At 41.2% G+C, this 20,267-nt stretch overlaps 1 pseudogene; it reads left to right on the top strand.

Moving 5' to 3' along the window:
* LOC119896614 overlaps positions 1–20,267 on the top strand; it is an 858,889-nt pseudogene that overhangs the window by 11,333 nt on the left and 827,289 nt on the right.

Genomic DNA, 20,267 nt, shown 5'->3' with positions numbered 1-20,267 from the left:
GAGGAAGAAGCAGAAGTACGATGAGGGACATGAGACGAGTCCACAGGAGCTGACGGAGGCTGACAGGAAGGTTCTTCTGAAGCTGGGGAGGCTGGCGTTTGAACAGCTGGAGAAAGGAAACATCATGTTCTACCAAGAAGACCTGGAGCAGTGTGGTCTTGATGTCACAGAGGCCTCAGTGTACTCAGGAGTTTGTACAGAGATCTTCAAAAGAGAGAGTGTGATCTTCCAGAAAACAGTCTACTGCTTTGTTCATCTGAGCGTTCAGGAGTTTCTGGCTGCAGTCTACATGTTCCACTGTTACACCAGCAGGACCACAGAGGGACTGGAGGACTTCCTGGGGGAAGAGTCCAAACAGATGAAGTCAAACACAAAGTTTTTTCCCAATAAGATATCTAAGCTTATTGAAGATGTTGAAAGCCATGACCCGTCCCTGGATGTCTTCCTGAGCAGAGCCATGGAGAAATCCCTTGAAAGTAAAAATGGCCACCTGGACCTGTTTGTCCGCTTCCTTCATGGCCTCTCACTGGAGTCCAACCAGAGACTCTTACGAGGCCTGCTGGGTCAGAGAAAGACCAGTACAATCAACATCCAAAGAGCCATCCACAACTTGAAGGAGATGAACTATGATGAGATCTCTCCTGACAGAAGCATCAACATCTTCCACTGTCTGACAGAGATGAACGACCACTCAGTACATCAGGAGATCCAAGAGTTCCTGAAGTCAGAGAACAGATCAAAGAAGAAACTCTCTGTGATCCACTGCTCAGCTCTGGCCTACATGCTGCAGATGTCAGAGGAGGTTCTGGATGAGTTGGACCTGAAGAAGTATAACACATCAGTGAAGGGACAACAGAGACTGATTCCAGCTGTGAGGAACTGCAGAAAGGCTCAGTAAGTCCAGATGTGATTATCAACACTGTAAAGCAACAACAATCAACAATATCAAACCTCCACACTATAAAGTTTCCTACACTAGTATTACACCTGCTTATTGAAATAATTCGACATGTGGTAAAACTACAAATCATCATCATTTTCGGGTTTGTATTTAACAAGTTAGTGACACAACTATCTTCTATCATTTTCTAACAATCTGCTTTTGGCTGATGGAGGCGTGATAGTGTAATAGAAAATTTAAAATACAACAACAGAGTCAACTGTGTGTTGAATCATTTCTTTATACATAAAGTGCAGAGAGGAGGCCCAGAGTGGCGTTCTTTCTTGACATTCAACATCTCTCTTCCTTAAATGCTTTCAAGTGACAAAGAGCCAAACACATGGTGACCTCATGCAAATGTTGATTAAACTTTGGCATTTAGCATGCAGTCCTAGACACGTCCCAAGCTCACAGCCATGTTAATGTGACAAAGTGTTTTTTCCGTACGTGGTATTTAACATACAGTAACATACAGTTATGAGCACATCCAGAGATCACAGCAGGGCTGGTCCTGACAGTGATGGAGCCCTGGGCAAGATTTGAAATCAGTGTCGCATTAGCTGGGCTGAGTTGATTCGCGCCCCTGATATATTGCGCCCTAGTCACCCGCGCCCGCTTATGTCACGGATCACAGTCATGTTAATGTTAGATAGTGTCGTCACTGCCCCCGTTGTATCACCCATCTGTCTGTGTAAAGGTGTCACCTATCTGTATCACAGCAATCTTTTTATTTTTAACAGTGGATACTGTGTCTGCGCTCTGATTCAATCATGTGTATGTTTATTCTTTTTATATACAGACACACAGCATTTAATAGCTGTGATCTGCTGGACCTTACATTACTTGAAGGACTGTGTGGTCCATTTTCACAATTTATAAAATACATTTAATTACTGCTTGAGTTGAGAAGATGTGAAGGGAGGCAGAACAGAACCACCCCTTCTCTATCCTCATTATATAAAAGGTGCTTAGTTCCAACAATTAATGTCCTTTCATGTGCTACATTAGAAATGAGTTTGATTTGATAAACAGTAAGCAAGATCTCTCTCTGTTACTCTCTCTCTGGTAGGATTTAAATGGTCTGTAAACTGGTAAATTCCAAAGCTACTTTGGTAATGTTCACTGATAGTGTTTTAATGTGAGAAATGATACCAGTTTGCAAATACAAACTCCACCACTTTATTTGAGAAAAACTATTACATATAAAATGTTAATAATATAGTCTTTAGTGCTAATTATACTGTCAATGCAATAGATGTCATTAAAGTAATTAAATGGGAGATGAAAAGCAGATGGAGTGACATAATAAGATGCATCAAAGATGCATAAAACACACAAAAGCACATGAATGAGGTAAATACATACGAGTGCAGTTACAACCTGCAGTGATTTTACAGCTCATTAAACATCACGTTAAAATAAAGTTTTACAAACACAAATCACAGCACCCTGTTAATCACAATATGACACATTTACATTAGTCATTTGGCAGACACTTTTGTCAAAAAGCAGTCATTTGTGGTTCATTATGTTGCTGAAGTACATTTTGACATGTGGACAGTAGGAGCTCAAGTTTCAAACCACAAATCTTGTGATCAATGGCTGACCAGCTCAGGCTGACCAGCTGACTAGCTGAGCTACAGCCGCTCATGTTATTGTGCTTTGTGTTGCAAAATGCAAAAGAGTCTAGTTTTATAACAATGTGTCAGATTATATACTTATGTTTTATTTTCTCTGTCATCACAGACTTTCTGGCTGTGGACTCTCAGAGACTCACTGTGAAGTTGTGGCCTCAGCTCTGAAGTCCAACCCCTCCCATCTGAGAGAACTGGACCTGACTGACAACAAGCTGCAGGATTCAGGAGTGAAGCTGCTGTCTTCTGGACTAGAGAGTCCACACTGTAGACTGGAGACTCTGAGGTCAGTTATATAGTCAGCATATTTCCAAATGCAGCTTTTTAAAAGATCAATATAGTTTTTCTCCTCTAATTCCAGACTGGCCTGAGATCAGCAGCATGTTATTGATCTGTGTTGACACAAATAAGTATATAAATGTTGCAACACAATAACACAATGACAAAGTCCCTCTCTTCGTTTTAGGGAAAAGCTCATTGATAAGGACATAGTAATGTTGAGCTCCACATTTAAAACCTGAACACATCTGATTGGATTAGAAATGGATTTTTATCTCCATCATTTATTCTTTATTCAGATTGAGGGACTGCAGTTTGTCAGAGATCAGCTGTGCTTCTCTGGCCTCAGCTCTGAAGTCCAACCCCTCCCATCTGAGAGAGCTGCAGCTGAGTGACAACAAGCTGCAGGATTCAGGAGTGAAGCTGCTGTCTGCTGGACTGGAGAATCCACACTGTAGACTGGAGACTCTGAGGTAAGACAACATTTTTTACTTCTGTGCTGATTAATATGATGTGAAAGTTGTCATGACACTACAATGCACAAATATGGCTGATATTATATTGATCCACACTGAGTATGTTAATGCTAAAGTATTTTTTCTTCTTCAGTGGTGTAGTCCATTGACTGTGGCAGAGCAATGTTGAGCTTAGGGGTGTTCGATATGATATTAGATTGTGAATTATTAAAATGTCCCCACTATTTGCCTTTTCAGAGAGATCGTTAGTATTAGCTACAGTGCACAATTTATCAGTTTTAGTTCTGTGGCTCATACACGAAGTTGACAGCTGCTCTGTCAATGTCTCAAGTCAGCTGCCTCACTGCATGCTCATAAAATTAACATCAGAGACGAACAGAGAATATAGTACCAAGGCGATTTACAGAGTTTCTTGATGAACAGACACATTTACTTTTTTTAAAATCGCTAACTGTATCTGTGGCTAAATAGTTCAGTTAGCTGTGCTGCTAGCTGTCCTATAAGCTGAGTCAGCCAAGAGCCAAACCCGGCAAGAAAACCACTTCGGTCCTGTATTCCCTGTCATCAAACTGGCCTCCGTTGGGCTCGGAGGCTGTGTTGTGTCCCAGTCCGACTGCAGTGTTCATTCAGTGAGAGCTGAACCAGTCCGCTCAGAGTGTACATGACAGTGCAGGGGCATAACGCACATTCAGCCTATAAGCTGCTATAAACGCTAATATACATTTAAATATTAATATTAAATGTTATAAGAACAAAATGTATCAGTTCTTTGTTGTTTGAATGAATAGTTAGTCTACATTAATAAATAAAGTAGTATTTTCTTTCTCTTTTGAACCAATAACTTGCAAAATAGTCGTAAAAACCACGTGAAAATTAATCGTGATAACATTGTGAATCGTAATCCTGCCTGAAATAAATAGTCGTGTGATATTTTTACCATATCGCCCAACCCTAGTGGAGGTGTACATTTAAAATAAACAAGAAAAGATCTAAGCTGGATAATTCACTTTGAACCTCTTAAACTCCTCAGTTTCATCTCATATTCCACATGTTGTTTTTATTTAAATAAACGATAAAAAAAATACATAAATACAATAAATAAATAATCTCAGACAATAATAAATATATTCAGTATTTGCATTTCCAATATTGTTATGAATCTACATGATACTTATCCTGACTGAATCATTTAAATTGAAGATGCTTTGATTTTATGACTCTACTATTCCTAAAATAAATATTGTAGATGTCTTTTGTTCACATTTCCCTAAAATTCTTCCTGACATATTTGGCATCTTTGGAAACTTTGGGATCTTGAGTGGAATCTTAAATCAGTTTCTGTGGGTTTTTCTTTGTGACTGGCTGAACAACATTAGTTTGTATAGATGGAGCTGCAGAGTTTAAGACTTGAAGTCACAATGTCTCAAGTAACACATTGTCATTAATATTAACGAGAGCTTTGATATTAATGAGGGCTTTTTACCTTTTTGTATTTTACAGGTTTTTAACCTGCATCCTGTTGGGTTCAGGTGTTTGGAGTTAAATTTTATTTAAACTGCTACATTCTAAACCTTCAGCTCTGAACAGATTATTAAACACTGAATGATTTTAAGCCGGAACATTGTCTTCTAAAGTTACATTATTTATTATTTATTCAGGTTAAGGCGCTGCAGTTTGTCAGAGATCAGCTGTGCTTCTCTGGCCTCAGCTCTGAAGTCCAACCCCTCCCATCTGAGAGAGCTGGAGCTGAGTGAAAACAACCTGCAGAATTCAGGAGTGAAGCTGCTGTATAATCTTCTGGAGAGTCCACACTGTAGACTGGAGACTCTGAGGTCAGTTCACTGACTCTCTGTTACCATTGTAGATCTGATATGTTAACTTAACTATTGAACCTATTTATGTTCATACATAACTCACATCCATAAACTTCTATATTTTTTCCATTTGTTCATATTTTCATGTTTCTTGTACTAAATTTTGTCTGCAGTCACAAAGACTTATGTATCTTAAAGAAACTGTAGACAATGTGGTGGTAGAAAAAAACTGTCCAGAGATCGGCAGCATGTGATTGATCGGTGTTGACACAAATAAATGTATGAATGCTGTGCTGACATGTCTGTGGAAGGCTGACATTATGATGATCCACTATAACACAATGACAAAGTCCCTCTCTTCATTTTAGTGAAAAGCTCATTAATAAGGACATAGTAATGTTGAGCTCCACATTTAAAACCTGAACACATGATTGGATTAGAAATGGATTTTTATCTCCATCATTTATTCTTTATTCAGATTGAGGGACTGCAGTTTGTCAGAGATCAGCTGTGCTTTTCTGGCCTCAGCTCTGAAGTCCAACCCCTCCCATCTGAGAGAGCTGGAGCTGAGTAACAACAACCTGCAGGATTCAGGAGTGAAGCTGCTGTGTGGTTTTCTGGAGAGTCCACACTGTAGACTGGAGACTCTGAGGTCAGTTCACTGACTCTCTGTTACTATTGTAGATCATATGTTTAATTAATAGTTGAAGCTAATTTATGTTCATACATAACTTCCATAAATTTGTTAATATCATTTAGTTCATATTTTCACGTTTTGTGTACTAAATTTAGTCTGCAGGCACAAAGGACTTGTGTTTCTAAAAGAAGCTGTTGAAAATGTCTGTTGTTTGTTGTTAAAGTAAATGTATGTTTATAATGTTTGGTAAATGGTCACATCTGTATACAGAAGATACTCTGAACAAATATTTGATTTAAGTTAATAACATTTTTCTACTGAAGTAAAAATTTTAATGTGTTTTCACAAAGAATGTCTGGGCATTGATATTGATCCTTCAGCAGACACACACTCACACACACACACACACACACACACACAAACAGATCAAATCAAATGTCCAAATGAAGCTGTTTAAAGGATCAACATAGTTTTTCTCCTCTAATTCCAGACTTGCCCAAGATCAGCAGCATGTTATTGATCTGTGTTTACATGAATAGGTGTATGAATGTTGTGCTGATATTTGGATGATGTCTGTAGAAGGCTGACATTATGATGATCCACAATAACACACTGACAAAGTCACTCTACTCATTTTAGGGAAAGGAAATAGTAATGTTGAACTGCACATTTAAAACCTGAGCACATCTGATTGAATTAGTATTATGGATTTTTATCTCCATTATTTATTCTTTTTTCAGATTGAGTTTCTGCAGTTTGTCAGAGATCAGCTGTGCTTCTCTGGCCTCAGCTGTGAAGTCCAATCCCTCCCATCTGAGAGAGCTGCAGCTGAGTGACAACAAGCTGAAGGATTCAGGAGTGAAGCTGCTGTCTGCTGGACTGGAGAGTCCAAACTGCAGACTGGAGATTGTGAGGCAAGACACCGTTGTCTTTTTCTTAGTGTTAGCGCAATAGTGAAAATATGGTTAATCTTTTGGACAATTTCGTATTTATAAGTTAAATTAACTTTCCTTTATGTCTTTCATTTAGTAATATTTTATATATTACTAATATTTTTGTCTCCGATAAATATCAGTGTGTGTTTGGCAAATTAAGCTGTGCTCCATTATTTTGTCCTGTGAATTCAGAGCCATTCAAGTGTCATAAAATGCACCTAGGTGTAGTAAAAATGAGGTTAGAGCACCTATTGACATGTGCAGCTGTAAAAAAAATTACGTCTGCCAAGCAGGACATGGAGCAACAGTTTTCTGACCGTCGCATAGAGCAATAAGAATGTTATGTGTGCTAGGTCTGGACTCGAGCAAACACCGACTCAAGGGTTTCAGGTTTAGCAAGAGGGTTTTAATGACTGTTCAGTTGTGCAGTTGATCTTGAAAAAGGGGTAGTTGTATGGTCGGAGGAGTGGAGGTAGGCGAGGCAGGCGTGAAGTCCAGGGTTGGTGGTGTGGCAGGTAGCGAGTGTGATGCCAATTTACGTTGCATCTCTAAACTGCTCCGAGCAGGTTTTGTTCGTGGTTAACTCGAGGTTACCCTGTACGTGAGCTACACACCACATCTTTACCCAGTGTTAAGGCTGAGAAGTAGGAGATTAATACACCACTTGATAAGATATGTTTAGATTTCATGTTGACTTGTTCCGCTGCAGTTGCAATGAAGTTCTGAACACAACGGAATTACGTTCGGACAGCGAGCCCTGCAGCCTCGATGATTTTAGAGAGGAAATTCTTAATTAATTAACGGGACAGTTTCTTAGATGTAGACCATCTGTAGGCTATAATTGAATTCTCCTAGGTGTTTTCACATATTTAGATTGACTATTTTACATGTCCAAAAAATAGGGAGCCAGGGTGGGGGTTAATAAACCGGGAAAAAAAAATCCCAGATGAAGTGTAATATTTACAAGAAGAAAAATTGGAAATTCCCTGAAATTAATGTCACAAAAAATCACAAATGACTCTGGTGTTTTCTTCTAAATATGCTCAATCCACGGCAAAGTCTCTAAGGTGCATAATAATATAGTGAGTGTGGGCTAAACTCACGAGTATTTCCTCACTGGTAACTCCAATCACAAAGTCTAATAAAACTTTCCACTGCATGCATAATACACGTCAGTGCGTGTGTGTGTGTGTGTGTGTGTGTGTGTGTGTGTGTGATGTTGCAGCCTTGCCAAGTGAAGTTTTTCTCATATATCAGTGCAGTAAGGGCAAAACTATGGTGCTGGATTCAAAGAGTGGCGGATATCTGCATGCGCAAGGGTGATGGGGATCTAGTTGTAATTGAACTCACCAATACCCCCAGCCTTATTGGCGACTCTCCTCTTTTTGCCGAACTGAACAGTGGTCAATGCAGTGTTCAAGTTTGCCACAGTATAGGTATTCACCTGCTCTCATCCGGCGATCGCGTTCAAAAGGTGTCAGCCGGGCGCAGCCAAACTGCATGGGTTCTTCAACGGCGACTTCAACGGTGACAGGGACCGAGGCTCGAAATGTATGGAAACAGTGGACCTGGGAGAGACAGCTGGCTGGTGACGGACAGGTGGCGGCACTGAAACTGACTGAGAAGGGAGAAAGGCAACCTAATTGCAAGGGAAACAAGAGCATCAAAGTCAGCAGGTTTAACACGAGCAGCGAGCCCATCCTTCAGCTGTTCACTTAGAGCATCAACAAATACTCCACGAAGGGCTGCGTTTTCCACTGGGAGTCCGCCGCCATTGTCTGAAAGTTGATGCTAAAGTCAGCCACACTCCTCTGTCCCTGCCGCAGGCGTAACAGGCGCTTGGCCGCATTACCAGCGTGATCTGGGTGGTCAAACACCTCCTCTAGACGGGAACAGAACTCACAGAGAGAGAGAGTTGACACATAACTGGAATATGTCGCTTCCACCCAGGACAAAGCACGACCCCTTAAGAGTCCCATTATATAATGTACCTTAGAGGAATCCGTGGCGAATGTCACCGGTCGTTCAGCACGGGAAGGTCAGGAGCAGGCTGCTGGGGAAAATGGTGAGAATGAGTAGATGACTGGGCGATTTGTGTCTGGAGTTGTGCTACCTGATCTGCCAGAGCTTGGTTGTTGTTTGTTGCTGGTGCTGTCCCAGAAGCTGACCCTGGCTTTAAAGCGATTTGTGAACTGAGGGATTTTTGGTATCACAATGATAACTCTTCCAGAATTGCACACCCAAAAAAACATGCATGTCACAAAGCAATACATCATCAACCAGAAAGATATTGCTAAATGGCCATACCTCAAAAAATTCAACTCTCCACTATACACTGTTGAGTTTTAAAAAGTTAAAACAAACTTAATGTACTCCAGTGTTTCAGTGTTTTCCTTCAAATGTAAACCTGCAGGATTTTAGGCCAAACGATTGCATTAGAATGTTGATTAAACCATTGTTTGTATCCTCTTTGTAATGTAAAGAAGACGGACACCTCTTTGTTTAGTGCCAGAAGGACAGTTTTTTGACTGTTTCATTGACACTTAAGATAGGGTGTCAACCATTTTGTAGACAAGCCCTGTTGTTCTCCATGATTAGTTTAGAGCAAAAGACTGTTTATTCCTGTAGATTGAAGGGGGTTTCACGTCTGGGAATTGGCGCTCTTTTGTTCGACCAAAAGTAACATAGAGCAGTAAGGTACACCCTTCCTAATTGGGTGACGAAGAAGTGACCAAACGACCAATGGCTATGGTCCTGGGCCATTTGGAGGAAAAGACCCGCCTACATACCTGGATGATATGAACAATTCATTTTGCGAGAATCAGGACTGTAAGCTGTGGATCTGGGAGGAGAAGCAGCTTTTCAGTCCACTGCTGGAGGCGGCTTTAGCTCAGTCTGTTCGGACTTGACTGAAAGCTGTAAATCTGAACGGAGGACCAACTTTTCAGTCCACTGCAGTGTTATTTGTTTGTTCTGTAATGCCATCTCTTTATTCACTAATTTTTGTAATTAAATCTTTTTGTTAATTTTCATTGGACTGAGCCTCTCCTTTCTCAAAATCTGAAAAAACGCAACAATTGGTGACCCCGACGTGATTTTGAGAAAAGGACAGGACAAAACATCAGACCAAGAGCAGACGATTGCCTGATTTTCACAGGGGCCCAAATATCGGAAGGTAATAACAGAGACCTGTTTTATCAAAACTCTGTATAGGCTGTATAGGATATTTTAGGTGTGAGAATCAAGCACCGTCTACTCCGTAAGTCTGTTAAAATTTTAAAGTGATTTAAAGTGAAGATACCGACTGTTAAACAGCATTTGAGATGGTAATACAGAACAATGGTATGTTATTGTTTGTGTATGTGTTGAGGGGTTAGAGTCCCCCTTAGGGTTAGAGTCCCTAAGTATTGTTTGTGTATGTGTTGAGGGGTTAGAGTCCCCCTTAGGGTTAGAGTCCCTAAGTATTGTTTGTCTAAGTGTTGAGGGGTTAGAGTCCCCCCTTAGGGTTAGAGTCCCTAAGTATTGTTTGTGTATGTGTTGAGGGGTTAGAGTCCCCCCTTAGGGTTAGAGTCCCTAAGTATTGTTTGTTTTGAGGGGTTAGAGTCCCCCTTAGGGTTAGAGTCCCTAAGTATTGTTTGTTTTGAGGGGTTAGAGTCCCCCCTTAGGGTTAGAGTCCCTAAGTATTGTTTGTTTTGAGGGGTTAGAGTCCCCCTTAGGGTTAGAGTCCCTAAGTATTGTTTGTTTTGAGGGGTTAGAGTCCCCCTTAGGGTTAGAGTCCCTAAGTATTGTTTGTTTTAGTGTTGAGGGGTTAGAGTCCCCCCTTAGGGTTAGAGTCCCTAAGTATTGTTTGTGTATGTTTTGAGGGGTTAGAGTCCCCCTTAGGGTTAGAGTCCCTAAGTATTGTTTGTTTTGAGGGGTTAGAGTCCCCCTTAGGGTTAGAGTCCCTAAGTATTGTTTGTTTTGAGGGGTTAGAGTCCCCCCTTAGGGTTAGAGTCCCTAAGTATTGTTTGTCTAAGTGTTGAGGGGTTGGAGTCCCCCTTAGGGTTAGAGTCCCTAAGTATTGTTTGTTTTGAGGGGTTAGAGTCCCCCTTAGGGTTAGAGTCCCTAAGTATTGTTTGTTTTGAGGGGTTAGAGTCCCCCCTTAGGGTTAGAGTCCCTAAGTATTGTTTGTTTTGAGGGGTTAGAGTCCCCCTTAGGGTTAGAGTCCCTAAGTATTGTTTGTTTTGAGGGGTTAGAGTCCCCCTTAGGGTTAGAGTCCCTAAGTATTGTTTGTGTATGTGTTGAGGGGTTAGAGTCCCCCCTTAGGGTTAGAGTCCCTAAGTATTGTTTGTGTATGTGTTGAGGGGTTAGAGTCCCCCCTTAGGGTTAGAGTTTGTTCTGTGGTTCTGTTATATTATTTCATTTTTAGTACACACACCCAAAACCCAAAGAATAAGACACAAACTGATGTGTAGAAGTCAGGGATAGACAAATTAGCAAAATGGCAGACAAACAACCCCTGCAGCCATCCTCAAGCATTACAACAGAAGACTGGAAGAATAAGATTTTCCAGAAAATTGAGGCAGCCACAGAAAAGAAAAACAGACGAAAAACAAAAAAGAAGCTGGAAAAATTTGGATGGATTGGCAGGACAGAAAATTGATCCCAGTAGATACAGACCCATGTCCCACTGGAACATACAGAACACGGATAATAGGATATGAAAGAGGAGAAGCGTCCAAAGCTCAAACAAAATGGGAGAGGAAAGGAGAACCGAGATTTGGATCAACAAAAAGAGCCCTTGACAAGGCTGCAAAACGTATGGCACGTGTCTCTCAGTTGTTGATGTACGTGAAGCATGTCATCCCAGAAGAGCCCAGTGGAGCTTGCTCAGAGAAAGAGGCCAACTCGGACACCACCAAGGAAGAGCAGAATGAGTTTAAGGACCTTAGACTACATTCAGTGATTCCCACTGCTCCCCCACCATACATGCTGTCTCAACCCAGGCTCCCTACCCCCTCTCGTCCACCTGTACAAGCCCCCTTAATGCCGGTAACAGTAGGAGTCCTGGAAGTTGATGGAGTTCCTGATGCAAACCGAAAACTGAATGAGGTGATATCAGAGGTTCTGGCTGTGGCCCAAAATGCACAGCAAATGATAAGCGAGACCCAGAGCATACTGGAAACAAGCAGAACAGGAAGTGGCGGCACCGGAACGCCAGTGACAAGCCCTGTGCATCCATCCTTCTCCACCCTGTATCAAGGACAAATGTGTAGAGATAATGAGTGCACTGGAGATGGAGCCTTCAGGCTCAGGGAGGAAGCCACCATGCTGGGAAGTGAAAGACAGAGACTGAGGCAGAGACAAACAGAAGAGGAAAAGAGAAAGATGAAGAGTAAGAAAAAGCCTAGAAAACATAGGACTGGTTATGACAGTGAAGGACAAGAAGAATGTGAAGAAGAAAATGAAAGGAAGAAGAAGGGATGTGTGACACATCCAGAGAGGAAGGAAAAAGGTGAGGACACCTCCAGTGATTCTTCTGAGTCAGAAGAAGAGGACAACAAAACATGCATACTCAGACTAAGGGGCAAAGTAAAGGTTGCCCTGCCCCCCACCACATCTGAAGGAGATAACAAAACAGAGGGAGGAGCCATCCAACTACTCCCAGATGCCAATGACTGCCTGGGAAGAGGAACAAGGTCCAGAAGAATCCTGGCCACACGCACCATCTGGGGGCCTCACTGTGCAGTTTCCAGGGGTCCAGTCAGTACAAAAATAGGATGCAGCAGAAAGCAGCACATAGGCCTAGACACAGACCCACACGTAGACACCACTGATGGGAGGGATAAACCAGTATTTACATAAACACCCTAGTCTGATTTCTTGTAGACTCAGAAGCAGAAGTTTCATTGATTAAATCTAAAGTGCTCCATAATGCTCATAGAACATGAATTTCTCATTCCTGACACAGATGTTGGAACAGCCATCAAACCTATTTACATGTAGACACAGATATTTTACACACATTTATTTTTTAGGGAAAAGAAAATACCAGTTGTGAAATGCTCTTCTTACACCATGCAAACTCCCCCATCCTGCCTCTAGAGAAAAGGGGGCTGCTGGTAGTTTTTCAAGATCTTAGGGAAATAAATAAATGACCTTATGCGGTAAAGCTATTGTCGTGGGTTCTAACAGCTCCATGTTGATTTTCTGTGATTGATTCAGCAAAATGCACATTTAAGCATTAAGTTCATCCTGACTCAAGATTCAGTCTTGTCTTCACATTTTGCAATGGGTGATGATTATATTTGTTTGTATCTCCCAAAACAGGAGATTGTCAAAGTGACACAGTGTCACTATTAGGTTCTTAGCAGGGAACTGTCATAAGGATTTTTCAAATAATAAGGTGGATTTCGTTCCAAAAGGGGTGCGTTTTTAATTTCATCACAAATCAGGTACAGGAAATCTAGGATTTTCCAAAGACCACAATACTAAATTCTCTTGGCTCTAGCAGGCTAGTGCCTTTCATGGATTATAATTTTTCCTTTGTGGAGATCTCCACCCCAGACATGGGGAAACAGCTGGCCATTGACTGATTCTTATTTTTTGATTTTGAACTGCGAGGCAGACACATTTTTCACTGACTTAAAAGCATTTTGACCAACTTTTGACTGACTTTAATGACTGGAAGCAGGATTCTGTCCAGCTCTTCTTTTGTTTCAGACTGTTTGACGCAGCTAAATCTTTCTAACCTTAACTCTGCTTTTTGTTTTGTAGATGGAGTCAGTGCGGGCAGCTATGTGACTTGATTTGTAGCATATGGTCCTTTGTCACCCTAGGAACAACACAGTATGCATTTTGATTCCCAGCATGCATTAAAATGGCCTTTTCTCTTCTACAGGTCTGGCTCACCAAGAATTTCTAATCAACTGATTGTTTGCATTCTTTCCTCACCTGCCTTCTACTGCTGTATACAAATGGTAGGCCCATACAGGTTTCTAACGACCCGGTGATGCTGCCCTGCTTTATTCTAACTGCATATGCTTTCTACTGTATTCTTTCCCTTTAAAGATGTCTCCTAGCATTGATACATGGTTCTTCACCATGTATCAAAAGGAGGGATGGGGAATTGTAAATATTATGGTGCGCACCAAGGGTTTTGGGTTTTAATAAATTTTTTTTTTGAGTGGTGTGTTGAAAATGTTGTGTTTAATTGTTGAAACTAATCGACTAACAAAACTAATGAACTAATGCCCCACAACATCCAGACAAGCAGCGAAAGCAGTGAGACCATCACCAGACAGTTAAGATCATCCCAGGTGATACAGCCAACTTCAACTGCCGCCAGGGTAGTTGAGAGGGACACATGGGTCCATGCATCACAGTGCGAAGTGTTTCCCCAGCGAGGATGCCCTCCAACAACACAGACAATGGCTGCAGTGCTCACCACTGTCCTGGTCAGCACAGCTAGGGTACTCCAACACCAGCTCAACAAGATGGCAGACGTTTTTCTACAAGGAGCTCTCAACAAACAGACTCCACTAGTACTCATATAACCACAACACCCACACAGATTATTGATTCATTTGCACTCACCAATTGTTGCGTTTTTTCAGATTTTGAGAAAGGAGAGGCTCAGTCCAATGAAAATTAACAAAAGGATTTAATTACAAAAATTAGTGAATAAAGAGATGGCATTACAGAACAAACAAATAACACTGCAGTGGACTGAAAAGTTGGTCCTCCGTTCAGATTTACAGCTTTCAGTCAAGTCCGAACAGACTGAGCTAAAGCCGCCTCCAGCAGTGGACTGAAAAGCTGCTTCTCCTCCCAGATCCACAGCTTACAGTCACCCAATTAGGAAGGGTGTACCTTACTGCTCTATGTTACTTTTGGTCGAACAAAAGAGCGCCAATTCCCAGACGTGAAACCCCCTTCAATCTACAGGAATAAACAGTCTTTTGCTCTAAACTAATCATGGAGAACAACAGGGCTTGTCTACAAAATGGTTGACACCCTATCTTAAGTGTCAATGAAACAGTCAAAAAACTGTCCTTCTGGCACTAAACAAAGAGGTGTCCGTCTTCTTTACATTACAAAGAGGATACAAACAATGGTTTAATCAACATTCTAATGCAATCGTTTGGCCTAAAATCCTGCAGGTTTACATTTGAAGGAAAACACTGAAACACTGGAGTACATTAAGTTTGTTTTAACTTTTTAAAACTCAACAACACGCAGATATTGGTCTGTTAATTGTCACATATGCTTATAAGGTAATGGAACCACAGCAGATCATAAACAGCCAAGGAGATGGACCATACACAGTAAAAACATTGCTAGGATGGGTGATTAATTGCCCACTCAGAGGAGGAACTGCTAGGGACAACAGTAACCCTCCAGTTTCAGTTAACAGGATTTCACTGGTCAAACTCCATGAGTTGCTTGTCACATAGCATAACAAAGAGTTCACTGAAAAATCCTATGATGACACAAAGGAATTGTCATGTGAGGACAAACAGTAAATGAAAATTGTGGAAGATTCGGCTGTCATTGTGGATGGACATTATAGTCTTAAATTACCGTTGAGAAAGGAGGATATTTCAATGCCTAACAATCAGCTTGTTGCTGAACAACGTATTTCCCATTTTAAGAGGAAATTCTTGAAGAATGCATCATTTCACAAGTAGTACACTAGTTTTCTCAATGATGTTATTGAAAAGGGATATGCAGTGCAACAGGAGCAGCTGAAGCAAAAGGATGGGAAAATGTGGTACATACCTCACCACTGTGTATCATTCAAAAAAAGGCAAACTCAAAGTGGTCTTCGACTGTGGCGCATCTTTTAATGGAACCTCACTCAGCCTGAGCTTCTTTAAGGTCCTGACCTGACTAACCGCCTCATGTGTGTGCTTACCAGATTCCGTCAGGAGCCGATTGGAATGATGGGATACATACAAGCAATGTTTCACCAAGCGTGGGTCTCTAAAGATGTTTTTGTTGATTTTGGAGGTTCCTTGGTGGCCCGGGGGTGATTTCAGCCTTAGCCCTCAGGAATATCACATGATTGTGCACCTTTTTGGAGCTGTGTCATCACCCAGGTGTGCAAACTATGCACATTTCAGGCCTGAAGTGATTGACACAATCCCAAAAAATATTTTTTTTAATTTGTGTTTGGGGTTTGTATAGATGAAGCCACTGGTGGAGCTGCAGAGTTTAAGAGGTGAAGTCACAATGTCTTTATTGAAGTAGCAGTATGTTGTCATTTATATTAATGAGAGCTCTTTTCTTTCTATTTTTTTTTGTATTTACAGGGGTACCCTGTTGGGTTCAGGTGTTTGGAGTTTACTTTTTCTAAACTTCTACATTCTAAACCTTCTTCAGCTCTGAACAGATTATTGAATGATTTCAAGCAGGAACATTGTCTTCTAAAGTTGTATATTTTTTTCCATATACAGATTGTGGGGCTGCAGTTTGTCAGAGATCAGCTGTGCTTCTCTGGCCTCAGCTCTGAAGTCCAACCCCTCCCATCTGAGAGAGCTGGACCTGAGTGACAACAACCTGCAGGATTCAGGAGTGAAGCTGCTGTGTGGTTTTCTGGAGAGTCCACACTGTAGACTGGAGACTCTGAGGTCAGACTCCATTATTTACTTCTGTCTCAGATTGATATGATATGAAAGTTGTGGTGAGAATAAACTGCAGACTCTTCACAACAACACAGACACAGGTTGGTTCTATGAAACGGGTGTTTATTGCTTGGGGAATGTCTGGTTTCTCTGATGCATCCACGATTTGTTTACGTCTTGTTTACGCCATAAGAACTACATTTATGAATGAACACAGTACACATAAACCGATCAGCCATAACATTTTGACCACCTGCCTAATATTGTGTAGGTCCCCCTTTTACTGCCAAGACATCACTGACCCGTCGAGGCATGGACTCTTCTAGACCTCTGAAGGTGTACTATGGTATCTGTCTCTAAGACATTAGCAGCAGATCCTTTGTCCTCACCGGAAGTGGTGAGGTGGGGCCTCCATTTGACTTGTTTGTCCAGCACATCCCACAGATGCTCGCATGGATTGAGATCTAGGGAATATGGAGGCCAAGTCAACACCTTGAACTTGGTAGTTTTCCTCAAACCATTCCTGAACCATTTTTGTGTCAGGGTGCATTATCCTGCTGAAAGAGGCCACTGCCATCGGGGAATAGCGTTTCCATAATGGGTGTGTATGGTTTGCAGCAATGTTTAGGTAGTTGGTACCTGTCAAAGTAACATCCACATGAATAGCAGGACCCCAAGTTTCCCAGCAGAAAATTGCCCAAAGCATCACTCTGCCTCCACTGGCTTGCCTTCTTCCCATAGTGCATTGTGGTGCCATGTGTTCCCCAGGTAATCATAAACAGTATTTATGCGACAACACTTAGTATCACTACACACAACACTGAGTATCTTAATACTAAATTCTATTTTCTTCTTCAGTGGTTTAGTGCATTGACTGTGAGGTAGCAATGTTGAGCTCCACATTTAAAACCTTAGTATAACAAGAAGGATTTACACTGGAAAATCTACTCTGGACCTCTTAAACTCCTGATAAAATCCAAAAATTCAATGAATTGTTTTTTTCATTTTATCTGATGCTTTTGTCCAAAGGGACTTACAATTGCTATCCAAAACACCTTGTCAGAGGTCGCACGCCTGTGGAGCAACTAGGGGTTAAGTGTTTTTCTCAGGGACACACTCAGAGTGGGAATCGATGCAAGGTATCTCACACCAAAGGCATGTGTTTTATCCACTGCTCCATCACCAGCCTATCACTGCTGGTCAGACAACATAAACAAATATAGCCTAGTCAGTATTTGCTTTTTCCAACATTGTTATGAAGCTATATGATATGGAGACCCTAGGGGTCAGGGCAAGAATAGCATAAGCACACATACCCACACAGCAAGTGTAGGAGTGTACGTTTTTTACTGGGGCACAGCACATAAACAGTGGGGGGCACGTGCCCCAGTAAAAAGGGCCTAGCGACACCTATGTAGCCTACATCTCACAATATGCACTACTGTCCACTCAATATAAATGTCCATGTTTCGAAACATCTTCTAGTATCTTCAACCAAGTCCAGTTGCCCTTGACTTTAACCTTCTTTGGGATCATGAGTCAAATCTTAAAGACCTCTTTTTACCTTTTTGTATTTTATAGTTTCAACCTTCAGGTGTTTGGAGTTTCCATTTTCTAAACTTCTACATTTTAAACCTTCTTCAGCTCTGAACAGATTATTAAACACTGAATGATTTCAAGCAGGAACATTGTCTTCTAACGTTACATAATTTATTTATTCAGATTGAGGCACTGCTGGTTGTCAGAGAACAGCTGTGCTTCTCTGGCCTCAGCTCTGAAGTCCAACCCCTCCCATCTGAGACTGCTGGAGCTGAGTCACAATGAGCTGCAGGATTCAGAAGTGAAGCTGCTGTCTAATCTTGTGGAGAATCCAGACTGCAGACTGAAGACTCTGAGGTCAGTAGAGGGTTGGAGTCCGTCTATGCTGGTTTCAGCAGTATTGTACTAAACACAGTTGGTATCAAAGCAGAGATCAAGTATTTCCTGTAAACCTCCAACCTTCTCAGTGGTTGCTTTCCTCAGTAAAGCTGTGAGAGGAGAATGGTGACAGGCTTCAGGATTGGACAGAAAGACAGAGAGAGAGAACAGTCAGCCAGTCAGATCAGAAGTCACTGCTGGTCTTTATACTGGATGTGCTGCATCACTGACAGCTGATGGAGTCTCTGTAAACTCTGATTTATAACTTCTGCTGTCTGTCTTCTCTCATCAGCTGGAAGTTCTGATCTCTGTCAGAGTGATGAGAAAGGTGGTGGTGTTGAGAGAGGATCAGCTGTGTCCTGATGATCCAGAGAGGTTGAAGCAGCAGCCACCTCCTCCACCTGTACCTCCACATGGACTTTATTTCATTCAGATGTTCTGAACACAAAGTGCCTCTGCAGATTAGTTCTATTCATGACAATATAACTGCTGATTAACACATTTACTTGATGTTTTCTGTTTTGCTTTCTGTCGCAGCTCCACCATGTGAGTGTTGAAGTTCATTTCCACATATTTCTAAATAACAGCGGAAGTAGATATTGCATCTATAAAGGTACCTCTCTGATGTTCTGTTATTACCACCAATAGAAACCTTTTGTCATATTAAAACAGATAAATATTTGCTCAGTAACAAACCGAAAGAAGACGATAAAACCGGAACAAACAAAATGTCTGGATTCAGGTGGTGGAATATTTTATTTTGTATATTGTTCATGTAAAAAATGTCTGATGATTATGAATTTGTAACTATAAATAGATTCTAGACATTATAGTCATTAATCACATGTATAAAACTGATCAAATTACAGACACGAATCTTTTTTGTTGGAAAACAAAGAAATCATGTTTTTTCAAAACACACTCTGTGTTTCATGTTATCTGTAATTAAATGCTCAATGTACTTATTTTCAGAATTAAGGTGAATTAGTTTCCAACGAGAGCTCGCTCAGTCTCAGTAGCAGAATGAAACTTTAGAGACTTAAAGGAACAGTCCATACATTTACAGGGAAAGGTGACTCCAGTCTTAAACTGCAAACAGGATGAGAAGCTGCTGTCACACTCAAACTGATTTACTGGTCTGAATACAGGAAGTCATGTTCAATAATAACTCAGTCCAAGTTATTCAGCTTTTCTGATGACGTCCTCAGTAACATGAGAAGATGGTGATGATGGAGCTGCAGCTGATTCACTCTGTGGCTCTCAGACTAAAGGCTGCTTCACTTATCAGCAAGCTAAATATTATAATATCTATGTGGCCACCAACATAAAACATTCTGTTGTGTTGAAAATGTCAGTGAGGACATCCTTGAGTTCTGCACAGTCCCTCAACACACAGATGTGTTGTCTGGACCGACAGCCTTTTTTCCTGTTGATCCTAGAGAGTGTTATCTTCACATCGACAGGTCAAGCACATACTCTGGTGGTCAGGTGGGGGGCGTGTCTTCTTTGCAGGTGTGGAGTTTTGTGCTTCAAAGCATGCAAAAAAGTTATTGAGCTTGTTTAGCAGAGAGATGTTACTGTCACAGGTATGCGGTTTGAGTTTCAGGTCTTGGTAACAACTCAGCATGATGCAATACTTAACATTGCAAATTAAATGATCCTGCACAGTGCAAACTGAAGGCTTTACTCTACAGTGGAAGATCTTTTTCATTTACTGTCTTTATGCTGCAGGCGCCTTGTTTTTGTGTTTTGAAATCAAAGTGACTCATACAGAGGATTTTCTCCACAAATGTTTTACAAGTTTTGAATCTAAAGTTTTAGAAATGAAAAAATGTTTAACATCCTATTTCCTGCAGCATCAATGAATTACAGTTTTATGTGCGACCCTGTTTCACAGCAAATGATCAACAGTGTTCATGTTCTGTAGCTCCTGCTGGAGCTGCTTTCTGCCAGCAGATGTCAGCACTTCCTCTGTTTTCCCACAGAGAAGTGCTGATGTGAATGTTTTCTGTCTAACTCACTTCATTTGG

This window comes from Micropterus salmoides, unplaced genomic scaffold (assembly GCF_014851395.1).
Source record: "Micropterus salmoides isolate LMB-PRFRI ecotype aquatic unplaced genomic scaffold, ASM1485139v1 Ms_hic_scaffold_1, whole genome shotgun sequence".
Taxonomy (NCBI): Eukaryota; Metazoa; Chordata; class Actinopteri; order Centrarchiformes; family Centrarchidae; genus Micropterus; species Micropterus salmoides.
Note: the sequence above shows the minus strand (reverse complement) of the source record. Positions and strands in the feature narration are given on the sequence as shown.